Below are 25,582 nucleotides of genomic sequence, written 5' to 3'. Positions count from 1 at the left end.
TTAAGAAGAAATGCTGGGTCTGATCCAAGTTAGTTGTTTTCAGTGGGAGTTGAAATGGGCTTGTCAAAACATGATAGGTTCAGCAGCACGCAAGAAGTTTAGAGAGAGTAGGTTACAAATAGTAGGAAATCCAAGTACTTCAGTTTCCCAATGTGAACAATGAAAGTTACAGTGGAGCTTTCATTTATAACATCATTAATTTTAAGTAATTAAGAATACAGCATTCTATATTGCTTAAAAAAAAAAAACAAAAACAAAAAAAAAAAACAAGAACAAACCCCAGACCTCATGCAATGATGTTGGGGATGTTCCAGACAGTATACCTAAAATAAAATGGGGAGAAGTGTCCTGTTTCTAAAGATCTGTGAAAAAGTGTACATCAGAAGAGTCCACAGGGGCAGTAAAGCCCCTAATTGCTACTTATCTCTTCCCATCTGCTTTCCGAGGCAGAAAAAGAGCTTTGTAATGAGGATTAGGAAGGAAGACAGTGAAAACATGCTTCAAGAGTTGCTGGAGTGTTCTCTGCTTTTCATAGTAAATCACAGAACAATAAATAATCCTTCATATTTTCATAGGGCTATCTTATTATAGTCCAGTTAAGTTATTGAACTGTTCTTAACAACACTACAAGCACATGAACTATCTGGACTTGAATGTCTTCACTTTCAGTATTTTCCCTTAAGATTCATGCAAGCATATCATGCAGGTGCACTCTTGGACTGTATGTGGCAATTAAGCTAAGATTAAAATCCATTCCAAAGCTGCATACGAGCAAAGCTGACATCCAGAGCCTCTTCTAAGCCTGGTTTTACTGCTAGCATGGACAAATCCAAGCGATTTTCAGGTTTTTAGCAGACTGTGTTCCTCTCTGGCTGTATGTATTCATTGAAGTATGTTCCAGTTGCAGTTTGTCCTGCATGCATTATTAGCTTAGAATTAATTCAGAGGAGAGCAATTTTCGGATTAATTCCTTTGTCTTTGGGTTCCTCTCTCCCAGATACAGAGAGGTTTGTAACTTGTTGTCATAACCACAGATGACCACTTAATGGAAAATTTCACTCTGTGTTGAGGTTTTTCCCACGGAGCATATCATCTAACCCGATTATGACCCATCTTTGGGCCTTCATACTCAGATTGTAGTAGTATGTTAACTTTTGTTGTTTTTCCTACCACTTTGATATTGTGGTGATGTGGAAGATAGCCATGAGATGCGCTGTGCGCTAGAATGGTAAATTCCATGTGTTCAGGGTTCAATTTTATTTCTGGCATGTTTTATATTATAAGCTGTGATGACTTTGATGTGATTTCTATACCTCTCTGCTTCAGCATATATACAACATTATCCCTAATTAGGTCAATCTGGGGACAAGTAAGTTTGCTAGAAGATCATCTGATAACAGTGCTGGACAAGCCAGGTCTTGCCCTGGTCTGCCAGATGGCTCCCTCTGTTATATGTCAGTTTTTTCCCTTCTCTTACAAGCCCCAACGTTGGAGGGAATTAACAATTTTTTTTTTAATTGGTATTCCTTCAAGTGAGACATGGACTTTCCTGGAGATGGAAATGTGTCCACGAACTTACATTTTGACTGAAAGATTGTTTTCCTGCTTCTTTTATCATCATGTTTACGAAGTTGTGAGAAGCAGGAGTGTAAGTGAAGAAAAAATGTAAACAGAATAGTCTCCAGAACTTGTTTTCCACAAGCCATGTTAGTCCACAAGTTATGGATTGAAACAAAATACTGTACATTTGGAATTTCAAATCAAAGGTCGTTTTCTGCAAGAAGTGTTGAGAAGGTTGTGGCAGATGAATAGTGAAGGAGGAGCTTGGTTCCAGAAATTAATTGGTTTAAGCAGAGAAGTGGAGAATTTAACAGGAAGCTAATGAGAAAATAAGAAATCAATACAGTTACCACCTATATTACTGTTTTTTGGAGCTTCTTCTGTTTCTGTACTTAAATGCAAAAATGGCAGATGCACAAGGGGTTGACAAATCAAGGCAGCAGCCTCCAGTCATTATGTAAGAGATCCTAATTCAGGAAGCTAAGAAGTAATCTTGTTGATATCTTAATGAAATCATAGGCTCACGTATTAGGTATGAAATTTGTAGTGAAAACTGCTCTCAGCTAGAAGGTTCACAGAACTTCTTCAGTCTCCATGAACTCATCCAGAACTTAGCAAAAATGTGCATTTTTTGTAAGTATGGGAAGTGCAAGTATTCCTGTTAAATTTTAACAAGCAAATTTTGGATATAAAATGTGTAATGACAGCGTAATGAGCTAGGATTTTATTCTGATTAAAAAATCTTTTTTGTAGTCTTACCACCAGAGTGATTCTGACAGGCTCTTACATGTCTTAAATGTGCTAGAAGTGACAAAAAATAAAGCATTATAGAAATAAGAATGTCTAACCATCCTGTCAAAATGTAGAACTTAATTTGTAGATGTCAGGTGGTTTTATCATATAGTTAATACCATTACTGCATAATTACTGCTAAGATGAACGTAGCCTCTTTTTCATTGTTCTTTAAAATTCCGCTTTGGATCTGAAATATTAGAATTTGTAAAATTAGAGTGCTTTTTTTTCGGAATTTAGTTGTTTTTCTATAACAATATAAAAATCATAGGGGAATTCATCAACAGAAAGCGTAACTGGAAGGCATGACTTCTTTAATATGCTGCTTGAGAACAGAACTTCCCTTTTCACTTCTCTAATCACTTCAAGCATGTTGGCTTTCTATTTCTCAAGCAGTGGGGTGTAAGCAAATTTCAGGAATTTTTAATGTTCTTGGACTATGCTGTACATTTGTGACCTGAGGATTAGTAGATAGAGGGTAATACCTCTTAATTTGAGGTCATGAATGCTTAGCAGTCATGTGCTGACCTTACAGTCATTACATGTTTGAATTCACATCATTCAGTTGTTTGCTTTGGTAGCTGAAGGGCCTTTCCACAAAGTCAGCAATGGGAAAACATTTTAAGAAAGTATTCTGGTTGTGAATTCCTTCAGAACTGATTCTACACTACCTACTACATTCTTTTTTTTTAAATGAGTTTAGAAATGAAATGCAGATGGCAATGAGAACTGTTATGTCTTTCAACTATCATGGTCCTTTTTTGTCTTTCTGTAGGTTTTATGCAGTAAGTTTATGAACTTAGAGTAGTTGTAAAACCGAAACCAAAATGGCACCTGTATCCCTTCTTTTCTCCTCAGCTTATACTTAACAAGTAGCCTCTAACTAAATGATGGCATGCTTTTATTTTTCTTCTGGCAGTACTCAGTCTATAAGATGAACAGGGCTCAAGTTCTAAGTCAGTATTTTTTTTTTCTCCTCCATAATGTCATATTTATAGCCTCCTCTTTTACTGCACACTGTTTGAACTGTGTTCCAAAAACATGGAAATGCGTGGCCTTTTCTTTATCACTCGCCGCTGGAGCATCTGCATCATCCACAAACTTTAACATTTACCTTTACGTGACCTTTGTGTGATGAGAAAATGATATTATTCCTCTTTTCTAACTGGAGAGCAGACTAAAAATGATGATCTATCATCCATTCTAATTGTGGGTGTCTATATTGAAAGTATTAGGAAGTGCCTTTTTTCAGAGTATTAAGAATTCTGTAAGTTGTGAAAGAAAAGGCAAGATTTTGTTTTTAATTAGAGTCAGTTTCCATATGATTTGACTGTCAGCACAACAAATAGTTATGTTTCTATAATTAGGGTATTGAAAATGAGTGGAGTGACACTGCAGAAACTGATTTTGTAATGCAGTTGAAACATAAAGAAATTATATGCTAAATACAAAATATAGTAAAAAGAAAGCATGGTACAGTGTTAGAGAAGGCATTGAATCAATTAAATTAACCTCAAAACATGGATGATTTTACTAAGGAGTGCTTGTGAAAAGGTTGGTATAATCAGAATAATTAGTTGGCAGAGACAGAATCTAGATTTCCAGGAGAGGTTTAGTTGTTAGAGCATAAGAGTTTTCTCTTTTAAATATCTAGAAAAAGAGCGTAACTACTCTCTTTGTGAGAAGGAGAAATTAAACTATTTTTTAATGGGTTCACAATGTGGAAAAGCATTTACATCTTTCTGTGATAGAAGTAAAAAAAAGAAGGTTTTTATTACTGGTAATTTTTGGTTTATATGAAGATACAAATTTGTTTATCTATGTCCAGTATGATTATTTGGCATTCCATGAAATGATATGGAATGGTAAGATTGTGCTGAAGGCCAATGTGCTAACAAAGTGCATTGCCAAAGAAATTGTATTTCTGAGTGTTTTGAAGTCTTATTTAGGTAAGAGTGGTGGTTGTTTTCATGATGGTGGTGCGTGGATCAGGTAGATAGTAGTCTTCATGAAGTGTTTGGATTTTTACAAGATAAATCTGGAAATTCATTGCTCAGAATAAGTAATGTGTAGGAAAGAAAAAGAGAGTATTCTGCATCTTTTGCTGTCAGCTTGTGTGTTTTCTTAGATGTAATCTATTTTGTTGTGTAGAAGTGTTCTATAGACTTCTATTAACAGCCATAAACACTGCCAGAACAGATGAACTGAGCAAAGATAATGAAATCTGCCAGTCCGCAGCTACAAAGGTGAATGTTCCATCAGAAATCACGTTAACGTGGAATTCTTGAACTATTCAGACTTTCAGTTTTTCTGGGAAAATTTTTCACCTGCAGCAGTTGAGAGGTCAAAGCCATTGTAAGAATTCCGAGGTCTGCTCCTGTTGCAAAAAGGAAGAACTGTGGCAGTGACTTTTAGGCTTTTTTTTTTTTTTTTTTTTTTTTTCTGGGGCCCTCTAAGATTTTGTACTGAAGATGCATTTTCCTATGTAGCAAATTTAACCTGATTAATGGTAAACCTGCTGGTTTTCCTTAATTATTCTTTGTGGTCTCTTAGAAGTAGTCCATAGACCAAAAGCATCTGCAAACTGCAGGTTGAAGACCAGTGATTTAGGGAAGAGGCAGTAGTTAATTGTTTTTGTCATTGTTAAAATGAGCATCAATTCAGTCCTGTAAAGAGAAAAAACTAGTCCCGACCTTTTAGCTGTGACTAGTGATTATGGTTTTGTAGTGACGTAATTGCTAGTCTAATAGAGGTAACTAGGCTTAAAAGCAGAAATAAGTAAATATAATAGAATGATTTCCTGCCCTTATCCTGGTGAGGCAGCAAATTCATTAACAAATCCCAGCATACCTCCACTTCTATTATGCCCTGAAGGAGGATATTTGAGCTTTACTAATGTGGGATGGATTCCATGCCAGAAAAACCCTAGTAAATGTAACTATCAGGGAGTAGTTTGTTTTCAGAGGGTTATCCCATGAAAACTTGTGCAAGGCTTTGGATATGTAAGGAGCTACAGCTTTTATTAATCACAATAATTCTGAAAAATTTACTTGTGGATTCTGAATGTAGACCTGTGTGACATAGTTGCTTGCTTTGGTTGAAAAATAGTTGTTGCTTGTAAACTGTGAAGGAGTCTGTGGTCTGCAACAATGGCTCTAATAAGTTATAGCACGTGTTGTGCGTATTTTTGGTATGTTTGTTCTTCAACCAGTTTTTGGGCTGTTTCAGCTCAGAAGTGAGACATTTCTGTTAATGAGTAAAGATGAGTTTATCAAATTGCATAAGAGTACGTGGTTATATTGATGTTTGGTATCTTTGCTAGCAGTTGCTGCTAAGTATATGCCCATTTGCAGAGAGGCCTGCAGCGCATCTTGTGCTCACATACCTGACACGAGAACAGGCTGGTTGTGTGCCAGTAGTTCTTGCAGGCACAGGACAGATGCTGATTGGTTTGGGGCACGTGTACCCAGACCTCACAAGTCAGGCAGGGAAGGAGCAGTGTGCCATCCTCACCCATGAGCCTGTTGCAATAGGCACCGCGACACCAGGCATTTGCACAAGGAGTGAGTTAGATTTGATAAGCAAAGCATGAGAGAGAATTTATCTCACAGGTGACTGTTTAAAGCACTTGCATCAATGCTTGCCCTTACAGAGTAAGTGGTTGTTGCTTTTCTGGGGACAGAATTCAGGTACCAGGCCCCCTGCCTTTTAGTGGTAGGTATGGCTATTTTTTATGCTTCTCCAGACATTGCAGAGGATATTCAAAACAGTGGTGGCATATAATTTACTCCAAGGCATTTCATTATTTAGATGGCTGTGGAATGACCAAATACAACTGGTATGCAGCTGGTGATCTGGTAGTTTTGAAGCAGATGCAGTTTTATAATACAGGTTTCAGTTCATATACTGGAATGACTTAAAACAGCCATATTTTTTTTTCCCAGCAAGCTATAAATGAGTCCTTGGTTTGCAGTTGTATTCAATTATTTTAAACCTATTTACAATGTATTCTATTGTAAAGCTGTGACCTTTGATCTCCAGAATGAGTGCATGTCTTTTGTGGGAAGCAGGAAGTCTTGGGGCAAGTGACACTTGCAGTGCAGTTTATTTTACTTAGACTTTGATTCCCCTCCCTCCCCCCTGTTTCTAGAACTGAAGACAAATTTCTGTTTCTATTGGATTATAAACAGGTTCTGGATAGCTTCAGCTGCTGCATAGTGCAGTGATATTTTAATTTGCTGGGTAGACATGTTTACTGTGTACTGTGTAGTTTATGAGTGTTACCATAAATGAGGTAATCTTGCATCTTGGTTTCCATGTGTGAAACATTACATGAGCTAATGCAGCTGCAGCACTGCTTGCAGAATATTAGTAGACTTTATTTGGACATAAAGTTTATACCGAACCACTTTAAATATTTGTGCTAAAACTGGTAGTGCTGTTTTTTTAATGTGTTTTATATGACACTGATGGATGCCAAATTTCACAAAGCAATGTGTGTATGTGTAGTGGTTTTCTGTTTTGTGCCCTATTGTTCTGAGTAATGGAGATTCCAGAGTGGAATAAAATTAATGACAACATTTCTAATTTATGTTCAGTTAGTGTTTCAGGGACTGGTTCGTATTAAGTATATGTAGGAACAGTAGCTCCATAGCATACTGTAGCAGTCCAAAAACATGCGTGTTCTCTCCAAAATCTGGATTTGGAATTTGAAGTGACACATGTGGGTTGTAAGAATATGCAGAGAAAAAATTGATTTTTGCTCCGTGTTTGAGGGACCGTGTACAGACTTTTCCGTTGTTTAGTTTGCCTGACAAAAATCTCTGAATCGTGTTTTTTAAAAGTCTACGATTTTAGCATCAATGGCCACATTCTTTTTACTTAATTAAACATATTGCACGTTTTCAGTTTATGTAGCTTGTTAGAAAGGTGAAAGCTGTAATACCCAGTAAGCTATAAAATATGTCGGTGTATTTTGCGAACTCAAGTATTAACACTTGCATGCAATTTCTTGTGTGGGACTTAATTTACTTTCATTTTTATAAGTTAGAATAATGGATGTCTGCATGAAGTACATTTTAAAAGACACTAAAATTATTTTGCGTGATTACATACTTAAAAGTAAATGCTAAAGAAACAGGTATACATATTTTTATGAGCAAATTTTAAAGGGCTTTCCTGTACTTCGTGTTCTGAAGATCTCCAACATTATCTATGCTTTTCTCAAAGTAGAGCTGGAAATTGTCATTACAACTTCTTCTGTAACATCTGTTACATTACTGAAATTCATGTTGAAGCACTTACCCGTAAAAAGTAACCAGTTGTTCAGTGAGCAGTGGTTTTGTGGAAATCTCGTTTCCTACTTACGTGTGCCCTTTGTTTCCTACCCTTCATCCCTCAAAAAGAAGTCCAGCTCCTCCCAGATACTCCTCATGACATTGCAGCTGGAAACATGCCACCGCGTTTGGTAGCTACTCAGAAGCTTCGTTACTGATGATAATGTGGCCAGTGTGCATCTGCTGGCTGAGGTAGAGTCATGTGGGTATTAAGGACACATTGTGCCTGGCTTTCCCTTGGTTAGGGTGTATGTTTACCCTTCTTTCCTGTGTCTAACCCTGCATTTTCTGAAAAAAAGAAACCTGTGAAAATGGCATTATATTTCAGACTCCGGTTTTGCCCTGCAAATCAGTTTGAATTAAGCTAGAAATTTCTGTGTTAGCAAGGGAGGAATGGGCAGGTGGATGAATTGACAAGGCACCTAAGGCTTATTTCCTTAGGGAATAGAGTTAAATTCTGAATTCAGTGTTTTAAGTCATTGTAATTCCTACTTAAGCTAAACTGAGCATACAAGCTTTAAATCAGCAGATGATTTTCACTAGTTGTGCGTCTGGATTTGTACCAGTACTTAAATCTTTCTTTGTTCTATTTTTTTTTTTTTTGATAATTTGTTACTTTTATCATGAATATTATGGATATTTCACTTTTGTGTATAAATTATACTTCAGTTTATTACAATAATTTTGATCTCTGTGTGTGTTTATCATTATGATACATCTCATCAAAGGGAATTATTTTGTTCAGTTGAAAAAAAAAATGCATGGCAGTTTTGATTTTGTTTTACTGAAGTCCGAACTTTCATGTGGGGGAAGTCTTTGGGATTTAATTGCTAAAAAAGAGGAGGCCCTCTACAAATATAGGATTAATGAAGAGTTTTATAACAGTAACACATTTCTGAATCCTAATCATTGTTAACTTTTCTACTTAACACATCTGGTGCATTGAGATTAATGTAAGGCTCATGTAAACTTAGTTGCTTGTTTTTGTATTTTTATTAATAATATGAATTCTAGTTTGGCTTGAATGTACCAGCAACTGTCAGGCCTTTGAAAATATTCATCAGTATATGTCTCACTCAATATAATGTGCACCTCCTGCTGTTTTACATAGAAGGATCTTTAGGTTATATAGTGAAGTTAGTCTACAACTATTTTTCACTTCCAGCTTCCATTAACACCATCTCTTAAAGATTTTTTTCGTTTCCAACAAACCAGGTTTTCTCACTTCACATGTTCCAATTTTTTGCTGAAAACTGTGGATCTTGAAATTATTAGCTTGCAGGAGTCTAGGTTTTATCGTTTATTGATTTCTAAAGAAATCTCTGAATTCTGGAAGACTGGAAAGTAGGAAAGTAGGAAGCCTAAAATGTGCCTATACAAATAATAATACTAATACCATGTTTTGAGGTCCATAATTCTTAACTGTGATTTTCAACTCCTAACTCTTCCATAACAGTAAGAGTTGTTTTGGGAGGCAGCAATGTAGAGAGTGTGTTTTAGAGGATGGGGAGAGTGCAATGCAGCACACTCTCCCTGCCCTCATCCTCCTTCATGCTGCCTTAGGCAAACTTTAGAAGGAATGAGGGGTCTACTTGTCCTCTGTTTCTCCCTTTTTCTCACTCCAGAGAGGGCCATCTTGGGCTAGGCATCACAGCTGGAGCTGCTAGGCACCAGGGAGAGGCAGCCTCCATTGCTTTCAGGTTGTTGTAATGCTGAAACTTCCTACTTCTTGGTCCTTTTTAAGCCTTTTAGCTCTATGGCTTCCAATTGCTTATGCAACTTTTGTATAGTGCTACGTAATAGACATTACATTGTAATGGTAGTGAAATGACTGGAAAGCAAACATGGGAATGCAAGGCAGCTGGCAAACATTCTCTCCATAGTTGAGTCACTGACTTTTAAGGGTTTTTTTTTTTACCTGGCAGCTTTTATTTTTTTTCTTTTCTGTGGACAGTGTGTTACTGGTTGTCTTACATATATCCTCTGCTCAGAACAAACAACACTTAAGAAAAAATATATGTAACACAAATTATTTTTAAAACCTAACATAGCCTTTTCAGATACATATATTTTATTAGTCTTTTATATTTGTAGTTCTCGAAGCTATTTTATCAATGTATTAGCTTTCAATCTGGGGACACGAACAGATGTAGTTACGTCAAATGTGAGTCCATAACAACTGTTGACTGTCATAACGACTTGAATAACATGACATGTACAATTGCTATACATATGCACTTGCATTTTTGGAACTTGCATTTCTGAAGTTTTTTAATTTTCCTGCCCATCTGTTTATATGTGTGTTTGTGGGTGCACTCAGCTGAATGTTTCCTGTGAAATTGGTCAGTTTTGCCAATAATCATACACTAAAAAATTCATTTCAGCCTACGATAATAGGGCTTTTCATGTGTAATTTGAAGGATAAATCGGTAATTATGCATTTAATTGGCTAATAAATCTTAGCACTTTTCCCTTATTCTGTATTGTTACTCTAAATCTTTATAATGTGGCCTGTTATGTTTTTGTATAAAAGAAAACTACGTGGGTTATGTTTGGTGTACATACGTTGCACAAGTGACCAAAATACGTAAAGCCTTCTATGGCACTTACTATGTTATGTGAGAAGTTCCTAAGATTATGTGCTTAGGGGTTTTATAAAAATGAATGTACTTTTTAAAGGAGGTACTGACGTTGTAGATTTTGCACTGTGTCATGTATTTATTTGGTTATTAATATAATGACACCTGCAATTTACAGCAAAACACACAATAGGACTTTCTGTAATGTATGCATTTGTCATTTTGGTTGCTACAATATTGATTCTCATATTTTTATGATTAATATTGTTAATTTTAAAAGTGTCTATTTAGTTGCTTTTAAAAAAAAAATCTTGAACAAGGAACTTATTTAAATGCTTTAAAGTTTGTGAAAAATTTTATGTAACAGAATCTCATTTAAAAGTTGAAATTTTCCAAAACTATTTCATGAATAAAATAACATAGATGTTGTCACAATTAAATGATTAATGATGATCAAGTTAGTTACAAAAGAATAAAATGTAGAAATATGCAGGCCTTTTCTGAGTCACATTCAGATTCCCTGGAAAGGCTTTGGTCATTTTATGGTTTGCCTTCATGCAACGAAACTGGGGAACACTTTGTTCCTATGAAATTTGGAATAAACTTCCTTGATTTACAAGTACTTGAAGCATGAATTATATTAAATTATGCAATGAACAAATTCTGTCATCTGAATGGAAATAACATAAAATCACTAAAGTCACCCTTTATTATTGTTTCAGGTACAGGACACTCAGTTAAGCAGTGTTTCAAGATTCTTCCGTACTTGTACGTTTATGTACAAGTACATTTGTGTATTCATTTATTATCAAATTTAACAGGATTTTTAGTTTTGTAAGAGGAATATTGTCTGTGGTTTATGATCATTCCAGTCAAGCATTCTGGATGCTTTCATTTGTACGTCAAAGTTGTTGTTATGGATAGCACATGTTACTGTCTAGCTGATTGCATGCATAAGGGTGAACAGAGAATCCTCACTTGGTCTAAAAGAGTTCTCAGAAAGGAGTTTATCACTGTGTGTTTTTTCCACGTCACCCCATCCCTGGAGCAGACTACCATATAATTTTGTTTGGAGAGAAAAAAGGAGGGTTTTTATTGTATGTATAGTGGAATTTTGTTTGGTTGGTTTGATTTAGTTATTTTTTGTTTGTTGCTTTTTAATTTAAATGGTACAATTAATCATTTTTATACCATTTACAGGCTTTTATTTTAGGTTAGATGACAGTGGAATAATTCTGGTACCTGTTGTGTGCATGCCAAGGGAGCCAGTAGCACACATCTAATAAAAAGTCCACCTCTGTGAGGTGGCTGCATGTATGTCCACTTTGTTTTGTGTAATTCTAAAGCATTTGCATCCCAGGGGAGAAGAAACATTTTTTGGAGAAATAAGTGCATTGTATGCAAGGCAGTTAGAAAAAAAAAGAAAAAAAGAAAAAAAAAAGGCTTCAAGTATTGCAGTTATAAATATTTGGAATATTCCATATTAAGTCTGATGTACTCAACCAGAAATACTTGTCCTTTCTGGAAGTCCCTACATTAAATACATGAGGAACTCAATGAGAACACTTTGACACAGAAGTTTGTTTCACTTTGGATTCTTTTGTAACAAGCAAATACTCCCTGTCTGTGGTAAGAATTCTCATCAGTTTGTTACAGGAAAACATTTTTCCTATGTGGTTCTTTAGTTATAGTCAGCCCAGTATAATAATGAGCAGAGAATAAATTCTTTCTGAGAGTGAAATTCTTTCTAAGGAGCGCTGACTGTTTTTTACTTTAATCCTCACAGTTTTTGTAATCACTTATTCCAAAACCTCTGGTATTTGGACGGCAGGTGAGTCATTGAACCTGGAGTTGAAAACCAAATGTTTGATTAAACAAAATGGCTTCCCTGAATCTTCTTCAGTGGAGGTGTAAGGAAAAAGACTCTCCCCGTGTTGAGTTATCGCATACATCATTAAGGAAATGTATGTGGCTTCAGTAATTTATGAGCATAGGGCAAAAAAGAGATTTCTATTCAGAAATAGAATTCACTGCAGTCATAAGTAACCAAGTCGTATAATCCTCCTAATGAAGGGTTTGATGAATAACTGTTTCCAATTTGACCACTGTACCAATCCTGAACTGGTATCATCACCTCCAATTTATTTCGTACGGGTGTAATACTATATTGTGTTGTATTTTGTTTCAAAAAAATAGATGAAAAGTGTGAAAAGAGTGGGAATCAATCGTTAAGATGTGCACATGTAACCAGAGTTCAGATCTGTTCTTTGATTAGTAAGACTGCAGTAACATTTATAGATCATATACTCTTCCATTTTGATGGTATTTCTGGTTTCTTTTCTTAGTTTGCAAGCTAGAAGTTCTTGGCAAAGCTGAATATACAAGATAAATATAAACTGCATGGCAAGGATGTCCCTTAAAGAAAGACAGAGGAGAAAATGACCTAATGCAATAATGATTTTAGCTGTACACAGGCATCCCTTTTTTGTCTCTATTTGTTAAATTACCTGACGTTTGCATGTGTAACTTAAACAAAATTTTGTTCTCTACTCTTTCTTCCTTCTGAGCTATCTTCTCAGGGAGAAGGATGATAAATGGAAACATAAACACAGCATGAGAATGTGAACTAGTTCCCAAACATTTCAGTGGTTTTTATAAACAACTGGTCATTGTTACCTTTTGCTGGATTACAGTTTGCCTTAGAACAACAGTGCTCTTCAGCTGCATTACAAAGTTGATTCTAAATGTTTTAGTGTAGTTGCTTAAAGGCTTTAATGTTTAAATAATGGTTATATAATTATACAATGTTTAAACAATTAGCTTTTAAGTCTTGCAATAAGCCTACATTTTATATACATACTACCAAAAATGATAATGAAACTGTTTTTAAGGATACAAGCTGACCTCGAAGAGAGCAACCGCAGTTTAGGGACATTTGTTTTGATTCTAAGATTTTAGTTTTAACACTCTCATTTTCATTTTGAACATGGGTAGTGATTCCCACCATTGTTCTGCAAACACAGAAATGATCAGTTGCTGGTTTTTTTGGTTGTGTTTTTTTTTCTTTCTTTCTTTCTGCACCCCATATTCAACATTCTTTGTGCATTGTGTGCCCTCTTCTCTGTGATAAGAAGTGCCAGCTTGTATCTCTCTGGTCTCCATAAGCACAAAGGACTGTCTGAGCCTGGAACTAGAGTGCCTTGGAGAGGTAGGATTAACATCACCGTGCATTGTTTATCCCCTAACCCATCGTGGCAGCTGTTGATTTATATTTTGAAACAACTGAAATAACAAAAAAGGACACAATAAATCAAGATCTTCTAATATCTTAGGTCTGCTACTTTTTTTAAAATCATGATTTGCTTACCTTTTAAAACAATTATCACAGAATTGCATTTAATCTTTATGAACTGCATGCTCACAGTGGTTAAATGAGGTATTGTTTTGATGTGTTGAACACAGTAGCAGAAGGCCTCTGGATATAAAAATTCATGCTTTAAAAGTTAAATACATTTTTTTCTACTTTATAGGAACATTTTAGGAACCATATTTTATACCTAGACTGCAGTTTAATTTCAAATTCTATACTTCTTTAATGACTTTCTAATTTACACAATTTCTGTTTCCCTGTCAAAACATTTAATTGTATCATGTCTTGAAGGTGTAAAGCTGTCAAATAAATCAGAGGCTCAGTGTAAACATTCGTTGAATTGCTTCTGCTACCATACAGTAGTTGTTACTGGGCAGCTAGTGGTACTATTTTAAAGCGTTTGCTCAGCAGGTAAGGGACAACACTGGTAGAATGAATTGTTGATTGCTTGTAAAACAGCAGGTAGTAATACCCTCGCTCTGTGTAATTCCGCTTTGTAAAATAAAGCAGCAAGATGGCAAAGAAGTGTGCAGTGAGCATAGCTGCCTGCAGGCAGTGGAGGCTGCCAGTCCTGCTCCCCACAGCAGGCGGGCACTGCTGGCTTGGTTGCGAGGCTCCCACCCCCAGAAGGAGACACTGCCGCCAGGCTGGCAATGCGACACTGCCGCCAGGCTGGCAATGCGTGGCAGCGGGCGTGGAACAGGGAAGCTACGGCCTGCATTGCTGAATGAAAGCCTGAATATCTGCCATTAAGAAACCTACTGCACAACCCAAACCAAACGAAAGTGTCTAAACTTCGTATGAAAAAGGCATTCTAAAGCATGGTTTTCTTCTTGATGCTGTTGTGCTCTGGGGTTAATGCAACCCTACAGGCTCACCAAAATGGGGGCTGGACGAAGTAAATTAGTTGTACTTTGAAGCCTTTATTTTCTCCTTCTTTCAAAATGAATGGGGAGGCCCTTGAATGAAAGCTGCTTTTCATTAGTGCCACCAAATACCTATTTGAAAGGAAGAGCTCTTTTAACGCATGCGAACACGGGAGTAAAGGAAAGCTTCCTTTTTCTACCAGCCCATCGGCTGCACGGCTCCTCGCCTCCCTTTCCAGTAAGATGGTTTCAAATCGGAGTTAATTACCATGGCCATTTATTCCAGACACCCCGTGCATGGTGTGGCACAGCTGGGGGGGTGGCCCGTTGAGTACTTGAGCCTCATTAGTGGGGCTTCTCCTGGCCAGCCTTGCTGTGCCCCCCACAGCTCCCACTGCGCTCCTCCGTGCCCACAAACCCTGCCTGCCTGCTGGCCTTTTGCTTGCCTAAAGGCAAGTCTGGGTTGGTGAATTCATGTAGGTGGTTCTGCTTCCCTGAAACATAAGTGCTTTGCCAGATGTGCAGAAATAGGCCACCTTATCACAGAAATTTTGTGCAGGTTTCCTCATGCCAGCCCTGCGTGGACTGTAGTTGTGGGAACAGCCTGCACCAGATGGGCCCCAGCTATAGGCTGCCTTCTTACCAGTAGTCCTGCCAACCCCAGTCCTGTCCCCACTCAGAGGAGTTCTGAATTGGGCCAGTTGCAAGTGGAACACAATTTCTTCTTTTTTCTTTACCCAAAAATATTACAAGAAGGCTTCTTTGCCATTTTGCATTAGAAAAGAATGAAAAAAAGAAAAATGTTCTTCAAATATAAAGAGTAGAATTAAACCTATGAACGTAGTTTTTGAGAACAGCGTGAATTTCCTTAGGCTCTGCTTGTATGTTAAGTATGGACTTAGGTTACAGGTCTTCGACTGGGCATCTATAACACTTGCAATAGCTGTATGGTGTAGTTATAAAGATGGGGAAGTAGGGCGGCCGTCAGCTTCCCTGGGTAGGATCACTCTGTCACAGTTCTGAGCAGCACTGACTTTAAGATGAGGAATTGATGTTATCCTTAAGCTTATCTTACTTTGGCTAATAAAGCTTCCGTGCTGGAGGTATGGGGGGTTATTTTGAAATAATGATCTATGAGTGTTACCCACAGTCAGAATAAGTAGTTTTATTAGAATGTTAGTTGATTAAAACCTTGTACTACTTAAAAACATTGTGGTGATGTTTGCTTGTTTGTTTTTTGGCTGTTCTGTTTTGGCTTGGGTTGTTTTTATTTTTTGCTTGTATCTTTTTCCCCATTGGAAAGCAATGCCGTAGATCAGTTCCTCTATGATTTTCCACGCAAAGGCAAAAGGCTAGACCTGTCTCAGGGATTTCAATCTCTGAACTAGAAAATTAGTTGGAAGATAGGAGTTATAAACTGTTTTAGTGCAGTATGATTTTATTTTAGCTCTATGTTTCTGTAAGTTAATGTCTATGAAAAAAAAAAGCATTTATGCAAGGGAAAATTCTGGGTTTTTCTAGCATCTCATTTAGCTTACAGTAGGAAAGAATTAATTCATTAAAATGTTAATAACTTACCACGTGCTTTTTCAGCATGTAGCCTCCAAATGTTAATGGTATTCATCTCCTACTCCCTTCCCACTAATATGGTTCAGGGCAGAGTAATATAAAGGTTATGAAAAGTTTACTCCTGACTGACTACAGAATGTCTATTGCACTCAGAGGTGTTTACACCTTGATTTCCTGAGCGTGCTCAATGTACTCAATATATCACTAGTCTTTTTGTGTACAGCTGTCTTGGTGAAAATTTGAAGCAGTTTAGGTGAAGGAAGGGAATATAATCTAGAAGAAATTAAACTAGCCACAAGAAAGCATTGTGTGCAAAAGTGATTGAAACTTTACATGCAATGCATGTTGAAATTAGAATTTAAAAAGTGAGATTTTACATTTCCTAATGAAGGAAAATATAAGAAGTAATTTACAGATATGATCGGTTTTCAGTTTAACTTCTTTCAAGCTTTGATCCTAACCCCTGGCAGCTCTTTGTTCTGGTATAAATTCCAGCAGTAGACAGACTACTCCCTGGGACTAGGCGACAGCTGAGGGGATTTACTGGGACAAGGCATGGCTCACAGTCAAGACTGGGACAGGATCCTTCTTAATCAGGAGGCTGTGGAAGTGCTTGCACTAGGGGATTTGATAAAAGAAGGTGAGCTGCCCTTGAGCAGTGGCTTGTCTGGATCCAGGCTTTCTTGTAGCTTACTTAACAAAGTTGCCAGAACAAGATGTTAAATGAGAGCCTGCTGTGTTTGGGCAAGTTTGCGAAGGGCCTGTCGTTTTCCAAATAGTGTCTTCCACAGATTTGATTTTTTCCTACATGCTAAATGTAGAAGCTGTAGTGTGGGGAGAGAAGAGGGGAACCAGTTTTTCCAACAGTTCCTCCTCCTTTATGTCCTGTGCTTAAAAATACCTGTTTTTGAAGCACAGAAACACTTTGAGAACTGTAGACTCAAACTGAATAATGTCTTTACTGCACAAATTCTTTCTTTCTCTGTCATTGTTAAGTAATGTTTCTGCTGTATCACTCCAGTTAAATGCCAAAGAGTGCAGTGTCTGCCAAACATACCTTACGTTGTTGTCATCAGAAGCAACCACACAATGTCTTTATAAAAAATCAGGATTTGACTGTTGATGATTACTGCAGTGAAGCAAACCTCATGCCTATATATGTGTTAGCTCAAGAGTGGGCTACACGTTTGTGCCACATGATGATATAGTGGTGTTTCCTATTTTTGTAACTGATTTATTGAGATGTGGTACCCTAAATGACTTCACAAATGTGTGCTCCAAAAGCTCTTGAACACTTCCTATGCTGTGAATTAGCAGAAAAGTCAGATGACAAGATTGAAATGGTTTGTCTGCCTGACTTGCATCTGAATTGTGTTTTGAACTTTAAATTCCTTGACCTTTTGTCATACTATTTCCTAATCTTAAATAAATTTTTCTAGAACATTTTTTCCCAGAACTGGCTTCAAAGACAAATTAGATTAGCCTGTACAACTCCTGTAAGATGTTTGCTTGTGCTGAAAACCATGTGTTTGCAACCATTTCTGTCTCTTCTTACATGCATATTAATACTTGTTGATCATCACAGTCCTTGCGAATTGCATATACAACTGACACATCAAAGCACAGTATAAGTGCTCCAAGCTGTAGAAACAGAGTGCAGAAGTAAAGCAACAGTTGACTTCTAGAGATTACAGAGTAAATCAGAAGGGAAAAATGTATGAGCATATTTAGGTGCAAAATACATGTTAAAAAATCACCAGCATCTCTCAGTGCGAAGTGTACTGTGCTGTTGTTAATCAGACTGTCTGTAATCCTAAACTTTAATTTCAGGATTAAAAATAGGATCAAAACCTGTAGCACACAGCCTGATGCTTAACACGAAAGCTCTTTCAAGTGTAGCTTTGTCTGTGCTCACACAAACCTTTTCTACATTTCAATCGTGTGAGTTCAGTTGATGTTTCAGACATTTGCTCTAACTTTATGACCTTTCCTGCATTCAGTAAGATTCACTGTACGTTGCTCAACGGTTATGCAAGCAATGTATTCATTTAGAAAAAATAAGCTATTTCGCCAACATTTGGTAAGCATACTCTGGCCATATCGCTTTTCTGAATTTCAGAGTTTGGTCTGATTCTGTCTATTGTGATAGAACAGAGAGTTGGTTCAACCTGAAGGCAAGCAAATTTTGCATGGTTTAATGTTTTGTAGTGTATGTTTTGCACCTCTTTTATAATGAGAAGGAATCTGTAACATTAAAAGGTGAATTTCTGTTCACCACAACAAATGGAAGTGCGTGCTACTCTTTCTTGCCTTCCAGTTTGTCTTAGGCTAATACCTCATATATGAAAGCACCTGTGATGATGGTGACAAGGTGCAAGGAAATGCTATGCAGAACTCCCCTGATTAGGGGTAGGTGAGTTAGCCAGTGTTGGAAGCAGTATACCTACACTGGCCTGAGAAGAAAGATGTGTTAGGTTGGCAACATTCTGTGCTAACTTGATGGCACAGCCATGCTGCCAGCTCAGTCAGCTCTGTCAGTACCCAACACAGCACTGTGAAATGCAGTCGTATCTTTTGGGATTTTGTTGTTGTTGCTTTTTAATTCAAAACTTCATTTAAACTAATTTGACTGGGCCAACTGTCAGCTGTGTGGTTAACAGTCTGCTCCCATGGATAATAGGTTCCAGATCCAGGCTGTCTATCTTCATGCAAGGGAGTGCTGGAGGAACTAAAAGGAGCTGCTGAAATTCAGGGAGGAGGGAGCTTCATGCCCCTTTTCAGAATTGTGTGTGGGGATTTTCAGAAAGAATTCTCATCCAAAATGTCTTGGTCTTTAGATGTTGTTGAATCTTCTGTAAAAAGGCAATGTAGCAGATACTTAAACACCCACAGAATATTCAGAGCAGTGGACAGGTGAATATGGTGGTGGAATCAGCAGCACCTCATGCTGTTATAAAAATGTGCCTTCAGCCATGATTATAGCAAGACGTAGTTATGGTCTAACTTGTTACGATCTGATTTTCTGTGTGCCTTCGGACAAATGCAAGGACAAATGTAAGCCATATATATCAGTATAACCATGCTTTTGAGCGAAGATGAACCATTTTTGTGGTTCTATAACAACTAGTAATTATGACTGTTGTATATTATTTTTTCACATAGGGGAATTTCATGACACTTTTAGGTTCCAGTCAGAATTCTGAATCTTTTCTACCTCTGTCTTGGGAGGGTATGTATGCCTATTCAAAAGCATCTGTGCTTTTACAGAGCCGGTTGGCTAAGACAGGTTTAGCCCACTCTTGTTTTCGTTACAAAAGGTAGCATGTTCATAGTGATCACTGCTGGAATATGTGAATAAGCAAGATAAGCCAACACGTGAAATAATAATTTGTTACCTGTTGAGTACCAATGCGCACACTCAGTGACAAAAGACATGTAATGTGAGCAGATCAGCTCTTATTCAGCAGTGTGACATTATAACTACACTGCTTTTGGCACCCATGTTGGCTTTCTTTATCCTACTTTCATTTCTTCTTTCATAACGTTGTAATGTTTTAATGTCGCATTTTGAGTCTTAAGTCTGGTTTTCCAAATGTTCTTAATAGCCGTAGTCGTATAAGGATTAACGTAACACATCCTGCTAGCAAGGTAGGATGCTTCTCTTTGTCCTTGTAAGTTGTTTTGTTATGAATGCCATGAAGTTGCTCACAAGTTGTGCATCTGTGTAAACATTTTCATTGTTGACACCTGGAGTTAGATGTCTAAACGTAGAAACTTAACGATAAAAATGCAGTGTTTGGTCAATTTTCTGTATACTGTTCATGGTAAACTGTACCAATTTTCCTATGAAATATTGCTCTCAAACATGCAGATTATTGTGTGTATGCGTAGCCTATTGCATACACTAAGAATATTTTTGAAGGGTGATCACTGCCCCTTATAGCAAGAATAGCTAAGAAAGCTTTAGGGCAAGTTTTCATATTCACCTAAATTTTTAATCCTGCCCCCAGTGATAGACATTTCAAGTTGAGATTAAAGCTGAATTTCAAAGGAAATGTAAGTTTCATTTTATGAAAGACATAACTGCTGCCTGCCTTCTTCATTTTAAACTACAAAATAATAGTTGTGGACCGAATATGAAAATTACCAAAGAAAGCATTCAGAATTTTTAGTTAAACACTGTACTAACTCACTCTTGTTTTGGTAATAGCTACATAAATTTTAGGGGCTCTTGAGTCATTAGATTTGAAAATATTTTTCTTTTTTTACATGTTACTTGTGCAGAAATGTATCTCGGCACAAAATTGTGTTTCATTAAGTTATACTATTATAGAAAAATTCTCCATTCTCATTGCTTGGTACGTTATTGATAAACGCAGAAAAGTAACAGGAAAATAAGTTTATCTTACAGAACATTATTGATAGCCTGTGTTCCATAAGGTCAGTCTTCTTGTGTAAAACACGAGTTAAACCTATTTATTAAGACTATATTTTCTAGAGTTCTTTTTTTCTTTATCATGGTGACTGAGTAGAGAGAAATCAAGTAAAACACTAACTTTGGCTATAACAGTAATGATGAATGCATAGGCAGTGCACTTCTGGGCAGCATTTTTAACTAAGGGGAACAAAAGCTAAAGGGAAATGAGGTTGTCTGTGTAGCTTAAGCTGTTAAATTAGTACTCCCTGTCTGAAATACTGTGGGGTTTTTTTTGTTTATTTATTTATTTATTTGTTTGTTTTGCTGGCTTGCTTTTTATAAATACAAATTGTAAAGTACGTTAAATGGACTTCTATGTCATCTTGAATAGTTGTTGAATAGCTTAGACACAGTTACATAGCAGCAACTCAGAAACCAGCAAACGTAAAAAGTTTTGTACATGTTTTATCCCTCTGAAATTTTCATTACCTTATGCAGGACTGGGAGTTTTTCCTTAGGTATCTGCTTTTCTCTTTCTCCTATTCCTCCTGATATCTTCATGGCAGGCTAGAGTTCATTATCTTTGTAATAGTTTTTAATGCATTTATAAAATCTCAGCTGTATATTCAAGAGATCAAGTAGTGATTCTGAGGTAAGTACATTTTGATAACTTGCTTTTAAATAGTGGTGGTTACTGAAAAACTCAAAAGATAAAGCCAGCACTTCAAGGGTTAATGTGTTATTAGGAGGACAGGAAATCTGGCAACTATTGCAGAAACTAGACCTAATGGTGCACACAAACAATTTGTCAGTCTTGGTAAATGTGAATAGCTTTCCACAAAGTGACTGCTTTTTCTTTGTTTGAAAAGCCTAAACTTTTCCTTTTTGGTATTTAAATCTTAGAAGTGAAATGTGATCCACATATTGAATCAAAATCATTTAATTCAAAACATATTTTGATTGGAACAAAGTTGACGTGGAAAGAAACTCTAGAATAATAATAATAATAAAAAAAAAAAGTTGAAAGGACTTTCTATCATATATTTAGCAGGAAAATTTGAAACAGTTCTAATTAGGCTGAAAAAAACAGCCTTTTTCATTGTAACTTAGGAAGGTCATATATCAATGTTAAGGCAGCATTACCAGCTAGTGTCTGAAAGCCTGCACATGCAAACGTAATTCAGTTGTTTGGTTTGTTTTTTTTTAATTTCTTTTTTCCCAATGCATGTGCACAGAGCAAGCTGGAACACGTACTTAATGAACCTAAAATAATTACTTGCTACTTCGCTTATGTGGGTGCTTTGTTGCGCTCAAGAAGAGTATTTTTTAGATCGAAGTTGTGTTTCTGCTAAAAACGTGTGAAATCTAATTCATACATTTCTGTTTGTACATTAATGATTTTCAAATGTAAAGTTTTTTTAAGGCCTCTATTATTGCACGTGTTTCAAAGGAAATTCCTTACTTCAAAGAGGAATTAGAATATTTAGTCTCTTTGAGATAGGAGGCAATTATTTGTGCTGGAGATATGTCATTTCTTGCGTGCCAGTGTAGTACATTTCCAGATATATTTTGTTTTATAATGGAATAGAAAAGATTATCCTTTAAGAAACAGTTTTGTTGTCTTTTCAAAAGGTTCTACTTGGATTTTAACTACATATATCTCATTTTGTATAGCTAGGTTCTTTTCTGTCTCTTGAAATAAGTGTTGCATGCATGCTTTAATTAGCACAGGCGTAAAGCAAGTAAACCTGTAGTCTTACATTTCTGAAAAGCCTGCTTATGGATAAATTCCTGTGCTAGTGAAAAGAAGCACGCTTAATACTTTCACCTTATTTCAACATACGAGTATCTCATTCTCAAGTATATATATTAATTTTCAGTAGGCAGAATCTCATGTAGTATACGTCTTTATAGGCATACTAAAATAAAAGCCAAAGAAAGGTAGAGGGGTAAAAGCCCATGATAATTACCTAACAAATACCAGTTATGATCCAAATCCAAAGTATAAGGATGAGGAATTATATAATGGTAAATTGTCAGACTATTTATATCAAAAATAAAAATAAAAAAAAAAAAGGAAAAAAAGAGTCTTTTCTAATGTGTGGGTTTTTAGTTTAGTTTAGTTTTGTTTTTTTTTTTTTAATTCTGTTGCTTGACTGTTTTGCCAAATCCTTTGTATGAGTGTTGCACTGATAATCTCCTGTCTTCTGCAGATCATTCTCTGTTCATTCCCTTCAGGGCATGAAAGGATGCACACAAATTAATGCATGTAAATTCTCAAAGAAACAATTTTATTTACATTTAGTGATGTCAGATTGTGTTGGTGAAAAATATTTGTGAATAAGCAAAAAAATTGTGATAAAATCAAAGCTTCAAGTTGTTGTTTCTCAAGTGTTTCTGCCTTGGGGATGGAGAAGTGGAAGTTACTAATAGGTATTAGTGTTTGACATCTGTATACTGTACATTTTAGCATATCTCAAATGTTTTAGTCTCTGCCTAATACATCTCATTAAAGAAACAGATATCAGCCCCAAGACAGTTTGTCAAAGTTAATATGAGTCCCCGTGGACAGCATTGACAATTTGTATGGGGCTTCACGTGACAGTCTTTTCATGGTCTTATTTGCTCCTTAACAATTGGGGATTAGTCACTGATTTATTTTACAATAACTCAATTGGGCTGAATATTACTGTGAGAAGCTGGCCTTTATAGAGGTTTGTTTTACACATTTTAACGCAAGCACTCGCTGGGTGTAAATGATGCTCTCAGCCTATGTTAGAGTGCTGTAGCAATTGATGGAGGATTGTTAGGAGCAGCATGGGAAGAATGCTTATATCCCATAGCTGCATGCCATATTTAACCTGAGCCTTAAAGAGCACTGTCTGTCCTAGACGCTTAGCTAATCCTAAATGCGTAGCATTCTGTACCTTTGGTTTAGTTTCACAAGAGGTAAGTGCTAACAGTAATAAGTTTTTAAAGAACTCATTTTTAGCACTTGATGTTCATGTGCATCGGAACTTCTTCACGTTTTGGATGGTTATTAAGTGCTACCCAGTTTAAATAGCATATTTCCCCCTGACTGTGAAGTGTGTCACACACCAGTCCGTTAAGTTGGTCTCCTTGAAAATCTGCTTTATTTTATAATTGGTGTACAGCCCATTAAGTATGTAAGATGTTCCTCCATGTACAGTATCACATCATAAGTGCCTCCCTGCAACCGAGAGCTTAACTGTGAACCTGAAATGACAGGCAGGTTTATTTATTGTCTGAATTTCTATGCCATGTTTTGTTCAGGATCCTGGGTATTGTTGTTGACTGTAGTCTTCTTTTTGTTGAGCCTTTGTGTCTGCGATTTGATGAATGAGAGAAATACTCTAAAATGGCCTAAAATGGAAAAAAAAATAAATGAGAATTATCTAGTTCTGAATCTCTATAAATTACAAGTGTAAATTAATTTTAAACTTGGAAAAGAGACATACTTTCAGGATGGCTACCAACCGTCCCGTGAAAAATGTGTATTTCAGTTTTGCTCTTTTAAAAGTCAGATTTAGATATTTGTTAATGTGAGGAGATTGCAGAGTGATATTCCTTCAGTTATTTGTGTGCTTTGTGAGTATAATGTGACCCACTACAAGTCTGGCTTTTGAAGAAAAGGGAAAAGGAAACTTCTCTGCACATACTAACCATGTGTATTAAGAAAAGTCACAAACCCTTAAGGCTGTTTTTTTCCTGAAATTAAGTAACAGTGAGTATGTTCCAGGGTTAATTTTAATTTTATTTTTTTAGCAAGAAAGCAAGAAAATTAATTTTTATCATTGTCATTTGCTGAATGCCGTAGAATTTTATGGCTGCGTGTTGTAGTATTGCAGACACTCATGAGACTCCTGACTGGCTTTATCTTATTAAACAATTTTGAAATCATTAATTTTTAATTGGCCTGCTTGTGGTTTTTTATAGTTTTAATTGTGTGTCTTTATCTAAACTCTCTCTTTTTTTTTTTTTTTTTAAATTAAAAAAAAAAAGATGAAAAAATCCCATCTAAGCAATCCTATGTTATAGGATTTTTCCATGTGATCAACCAAAGAGATACTACATATTGTAGTAATTTGTTTTAAAGAATGCTTTCAGCAGTTCCAAAGCTGGGGATCCTAATGAAAATAATAATAAAAAAAAGAATGATATGAAGTAGGAGATATGTACAGGTCTTTTCTTGATTGAAAGTTCTAATTAAGTGAATCGAGGAAAATTAACTGAAATTAGCTGTCAAAAAGTCACATTTAAATGAGTGATGATCTGACGTGGCAGTAAACATTTAAATGATATAAATTGCCATTTAAGTGTATGGTTTAATGTTTGTCATGCATTAATATGACACAAGACTGCAGTGACAATCAAGCAGCTTGCTCTAATTTGAACATATTTAGGGCTTTTGTGCGGTGTGCACTACACAAATTAAGACAATTGCTGTTTTTATGTGTCAATTTAAATGTTGTTTTCAGGCATTGGTTAATGAAACCAACCCATCATTTCTCTGTGCAACTTGCAGAGTGATTTCCTTGTTTTTTATATTAATTTTAACTTCCTCTGCTCAAAATTAGGAATTTCTTTTACAAGGAAAATGTTGGTAGTTTCTTTAGATAAAGAGAATATCAGATTTAGTTAGGTTGTTCATCTACTCATTAAAATAAGAAAAATATTGAATCATCTGTGTAAAATAGAGAAAATGAGTCCTGCTAGTGATTCAACCTTGGCATATTAACTCTTTAGACTACAATTACTTTTAATTTTTATTTTCATATATTTGTGCTATCTCTGATACCGTGAGGGTGAGATTCATTGCTATTTGGGTGCCTTTATTTTGAGGATTAGATTGTAACTGGATAAAATCTTTCAGGGAAGTGGCTTGATGATTCAGCATACTGTTCCTGTTCCTGTGTAGACTTGTATAAAGATAATATACAAGAAGTGTGTAAAAGTAATGAGGCAGCTATTCCATCTTGTAAATATTTTGTACCCTAACATGCCTAGTTAGTTCAGTTTCCTCATATCTATCAGTGTTCTGTTTATCTGTCACAATCAGATTACCATGCTGT

At 36.2% G+C, this 25,582-nt stretch overlaps 1 protein-coding gene across 3 annotated transcripts in view; it reads left to right on the top strand.

The window, feature by feature from the left end:
- The window catches only part of LRBA (LPS responsive beige-like anchor protein), a gene marked incomplete at both ends in the record, with an annotated part of 363,076 nt that overhangs the window by 282,742 nt on the left and 54,752 nt on the right, over nucleotides 1-25,582 (top strand). The window lies entirely within an intron of this gene.

Source organism: Tetrao urogallus, assembly GCF_951394365.1.
Source record: "Tetrao urogallus genome assembly, chromosome: 4".
Taxonomy (NCBI): Eukaryota; Metazoa; Chordata; class Aves; order Galliformes; family Phasianidae; genus Tetrao; species Tetrao urogallus.
This window is presented reverse-complemented; position numbering and strand designations above follow the sequence as displayed.